The 5020-nt window shown below is 35.9% G+C and overlaps 1 non-coding gene across 1 annotated transcript; it reads left to right on the top strand.

The window, feature by feature from the left end:
- Positions 1–1029: 1029 nt before the first annotated feature.
- TRNAV-CAC (transfer RNA valine (anticodon CAC)) lies at positions 1030–1102 on the top strand. The gene has a single exon. It is a non-coding gene; the product is annotated as a tRNA-Val (tRNA).
- Positions 1103–5020: the final 3918 nt, after the last annotated feature.

The raw sequence follows: 5020 nt of genomic DNA, 5'->3' as shown, positions 1-5020 counted from the left end.
TCCCATACAGTCCTTTTGATTTTTTTCTTGGCCGGTGGATTAAGTTCATCTTCTAGCTACAAAAATCCTACCCCAATGCATTGCAAGCACCTTCTTTCTATCATTCTATCATCCATTGGAAATGATGACAAAAAGACAAACCAGCCAAGCTTTCTGATTTTCCCGCCAATATAGCACCCCCTAAAGCTATCATTTTGAAGAGTTCGCCCCTCAATTCAGTTCGCTCCTCCGTTCGATCCTCAATTCGCCAGGTGTGAACCAGGCTTTAGTCGTCCAATTTTAAAGGCTCTCTGCTCCGCGCTTAATTAAGCAGATTTTTTCTTTCACTCCGAATGGATTCAGCCAATAACACTCTCTTTCGTTAGTATGTATTTAAATATAAGGAAACACTTATCCTAGTCCTTCTATGACATACCATATTGGGCGTTGCTATCCATCTGCTCAACATAATCCTCGGTTTCCACAAGACTTAACAAGTTTGCGATTCTTCTTATAGAGACGTACGACTGTAAAGAATCATTTAAAGCATTAGTTTAATTTTGAAAATCTTTCGACAAAAGGGCAGTCAACAGGACATTCCTTAAATGGAGGATGAAGAGGAAAATCAAATTATATTGTATCGATTCTTCTACAAATTATAAGACCATTCTGCATAGTAAAACATCCAGGAAATATCTCCACATTATTTTAAAATTCAAATTCTACAGGGCCGGTAGGCCTTTGTAGATATGACTTGATACCGTTTTGTAACATTAAAGTAATATTCACCCGCTTTTGCTAATTTCCTATGGAGATTAACATGGGTTTTTCGTGATTTTTCCCCACCGATAACTTAAAAACTACAGCGAAGATACTTTTCGGAATTATCTTAAATTAACAATTAAGTATTCAGGGTGTGCTATCGGCCAGCTTGATCAAAACAATTAAGTCTAAGTATGTTAATTTTACTTAATTATAAAAGTACGGCTTTGACCATCGTGATTGGACATAATAATTAGCTAGATCTCTAGGAAAACTCAGTGCTACCACGTATCTATGGTGCAGTGGTTATCACGTCCGTTTCACATGCGGAAGGTCCCAGGTTCAAGCCCTGGTAGGTGCATGTTTTGACCATCGTGATTGGGCAAAAGAATTAGCTAGATCTCTTGGAAAACTCAGTATTACCACGTATCTATGGTGTAGTGGTTATCACGTCCGCTTCACACGCGGAAAGTCCCAGGTTCGAGCCCAGGTAGATAAATGTTTTAACCATCTTGATTGGACATAATAATTAACTAGATCTCTTGGAAAACTTAGACTTACCACGTGTCTGTGGTGTAGAGGTTATAATATATATTTAACAATTATTTCACTTCACTTGGTAGCGTACTTTTTCCCTACTTTTAAAACCATTAAACTAAGTAATATTAGAAGTTCAATAGATTGTCTAAAAAAGATGTTAAAAGCCACTGTAAATGGTGCATAAATGCTTAATATTTCCTTAATACTTGCAAATAATATTCTAAGGGAGCGGTAGCTCCCTTAGATAAGGCCTGATGACGGCTTTAATGTATAAGGAAGGTTTTTGGATTGGTTTTAACTTTTATCGTATTAAGTTTATTGTTTCGAAATTTTTCTACTGAACTAAAATCCGGGCCCTTAATATGTGGTAAAAATTTCAAGATGATCCACCTAATAGTTTATTTTATAAAGCATAAAGTTGCTAAGGGTGGTTTTCATTTCCATAAAATTAATCACAGATTTTGGCGAAAAACTAGAGAATCTCCATAGAAATAACATGGGAAATTTTCCAAACTTACCCATTTTGTAACTACCCTTACAAAAATAACTATACGTTTGATAGATTTGAAAATGGTCTTAAATGAAAGCCCCATTTCTAAAGTGGGCGCCAATTTTTGTTTCATTAAGAAAAGCAAAGTTTAAGTATTGTTTTTAATAGTTTTAAGTACCTGCTCCGAATTACGTGGTTTACCTTTAAACTGTGGAACTTAAGACTTTTTTGCTTGGGTTAAGTAATAAAGAAAGTCATTCTAGGACATACGTCGTTTTACTGCGGATAATCAAATTGGTAGGGCAATTAGCTAGCTTAATTGTCAATATAACTATTGCGCGTCCAACTAATTTAGTTGCGAAGTACAGATTAAACTTAATTAAACAAAATAAGCAATTAAAGATAATTAAACAAAATAAGCAATTAAAGATAATTAAACAAAATAAGCAATTAAAGATAATTAAACAAAATAAGCAATTAAAGATAATTACCAAATATAGGTAATTAAATTTTTACACGAGTCTGCTTGTGTACAAGTCTACGGAATCTGTTTAAGCGCAGACCTACAGAATATTTTTGTGCAAAGGAGTATAAAATCTCTTTGTGCAGAGGCCTATGCAATCATTTCGTGCACAGGCCTATGGAATATTGTTTTACACAGGCCTCTGGAATATTGTTTTACACAGGCCTATGGAATATTGTTTTACACAGGTCTACGGAATGTTTTTGTGCAAATCTGCATGGAATCCTTTTGAGTATAGGAGTATGGAATCTTCTGTGCACAGGTCTATGGTATTTTTGATCATGGGTCTAGGGTATATTTATGTGCACAAGTTTAAAGAATCTTTATTTGCACAAGTTTGAAGAATCTTTATGTGCACACAAGTCTGAAGAATCTTTATGTGCGCACAAGTCTGAAGAATCATTATGTGCACACAAGTCTGAAGAGTCTTTATGTGCACACAAGTCTGAAGAATCATTATGTGCACACAAGTCTGAAAAATCTTTATGTGCACACAAGTGTGAAGAATCTATGTGCACACAAGTGTGAAGAATCTATGTGCACACAAGTCTGAAGAATCTTTATGTGCACACAAGTCTGAAGAATCATTATGTGCACACACAAGTCTGAAGAATCTTTATGTGTCCAAGTGAAAAATCTTTATTTGCACAGGTCTACGACTTCTGTTTGTGCACAGGTCTACGACTTCTGTTTGTTCACAGGTCTACGACCTCTGTTTGTGCACAGGTCTATGGAATCTGATTTGCTCATTTCTATGACATCTCTTTTTGCGCAAGTCAATAACATTTGTTTATGCTCAAGTCTAAAACATCTGTTTGTACACAAGGCTAAAACATCTGTTTGTGTACAAGTCTATTCCATCTGTTTGTGTACAAGTCTATTCCATCTGTTTGTGCACAAGTCTAAATCATCTGTTTGTGAACAAGTCTATAACACCTGTTTGTGATCAATTCTATAACACCTGCTTGTGAACAAGTCTATAACACCTGTGTGTGAACAAGTCTATAACATCTCTTTGTGCACAAGTCTATAACATCTGTTTATTCACAAGTCTATGACATCTGTTTGTGCACACGCGAGTGACGTCTGTCTGAGCAAAGGTCTACGGAATATTTTTGAGCACGGGTCTACGTATTATTTTTGTGCAAATGGGTATGGAATCTTTTTGAGCATAAGGGTTTGAAATCTGTTTGAGCATAGGGGCATTGAAAATGTTTGTGCATAACTCTATGGAATCTGATGTGCACATGTCTATAACATCTCTTTTTGCGCGAGTCTGCGACATTTCTTTGTGCACAAGCCTGTGATTCTATTTGTGCACAAGTGTACGAAATATTTTTATGCATTGGTGTACGGAATATTTTTATGCACAATTGTACGAAATATTTTTGTGCACAGGTGTACGAACTGTTTTTGTTCACACGTGTACGGAATATTTTTGTGCATAGGTGTATGGAATATCATGGTGAAAATGGATTTGGAATATTTTTGTGAACAGGTGTACGGAATATTTTTGTGAAAATGGATACCGAATATTTTTGTGCACAGGTGTACGTGAAAGTTTTGTGCACAGGTGAACGTGATATTTTTGTACAAATGTGTAAGGAACATTTTTGTGCATAGGTGTATGGAATATCATGGTGAAAATGGATTTGGAATATTTTTGTGAACAGGTGTACGGAATATTTTTGTGAAAATGGATACCGAATATTTTTGTGCACAGGTGTACGTGAAAGTTTTGTGCACAGGTGAACGTGATATTTTTGTACAAATGTGTAAGGAACATTTTTGAGTATAGGGATATGGAATGTTTTTGTGCAGAGGTCCATGGATTATTTTTGTGTACAGGTATATGGAATGTTTTTGTGCAGAAGTCCGTGGAATATTTTTGTGTACAGGTATATGACTCATGTTTGTGCACAAATCTATAGAATGTTTTGTACACCGGTCTAGGACATATGATTTTGCACAAATATATAGAAGGTTTTGTACACCGGTCTAGGACATATGATTGTGCTAAGGTCTAAGGTATGTGTTTTTGCACAAATATTTGACATCTATTTATGCACAAGTCTAAGGTATCTGTGTGTACAGGTCTACAAAATATGTTTGTGCACAAGTCTGAAGAATCTTTATGTGCACAAGTCTGAAGAATCTTTATGTGCACAAGTCTACGGAATCTCTTGTGCAAATGTCGATGACATCTCTTTTTGAGGAAGTCTATGAAATCAGTTTTTTACACAAGCATATGACATCTGTTTGTGCACAAGTCTATAACATCGGATTGTGCAAAACCGTGTGACTTCTGTTTGTGTACAAGTCTGTGGAATCTATTTGTGCACGAGTCTACGTAATATATTTGTGCGCAAATCTATGGAATCTGTTTATGCGCTAGTCTACGGTATCTGTTTGTGCACGGGTCTACGGAAATTGTTTGTGCAAATGGGTGTGGAATATTTTTGAGCATATAGGGGTATGGAATGTTTCTGAACAGGTCCAAGGCATGTTTTTGTGCACAGGTCCATGGAATATTTTTGTACACAGGTCTATGTCACATGTTTATACAAAAGCCAATAGAATATTTTGTGCATAGGTCAATGGAATCTTTTTGTGCACAGCACAGTTTTATGAAATATTTTGTGCGCAGGTCTAGGGAATATTTCTGTGCAATGGTTACATCTCCATGAAATCTTTTGTTCACAGGTCTATGGAAACTTGGTGTGCAC

The sequence above is a fragment of the Phalangium opilio genome, unplaced genomic scaffold (genome assembly GCF_054372755.1).
Source record: "Phalangium opilio isolate 3A_F unplaced genomic scaffold, DU_Popi_V2 ptg000002l_1, whole genome shotgun sequence".
Lineage (NCBI taxonomy): Eukaryota > Metazoa > Arthropoda > Arachnida > Opiliones > Phalangiidae > Phalangium > Phalangium opilio.
The sequence above is the reverse complement of the archived record's forward strand: the minus strand, read 5'-3'. Positions and strand labels throughout refer to the sequence as shown.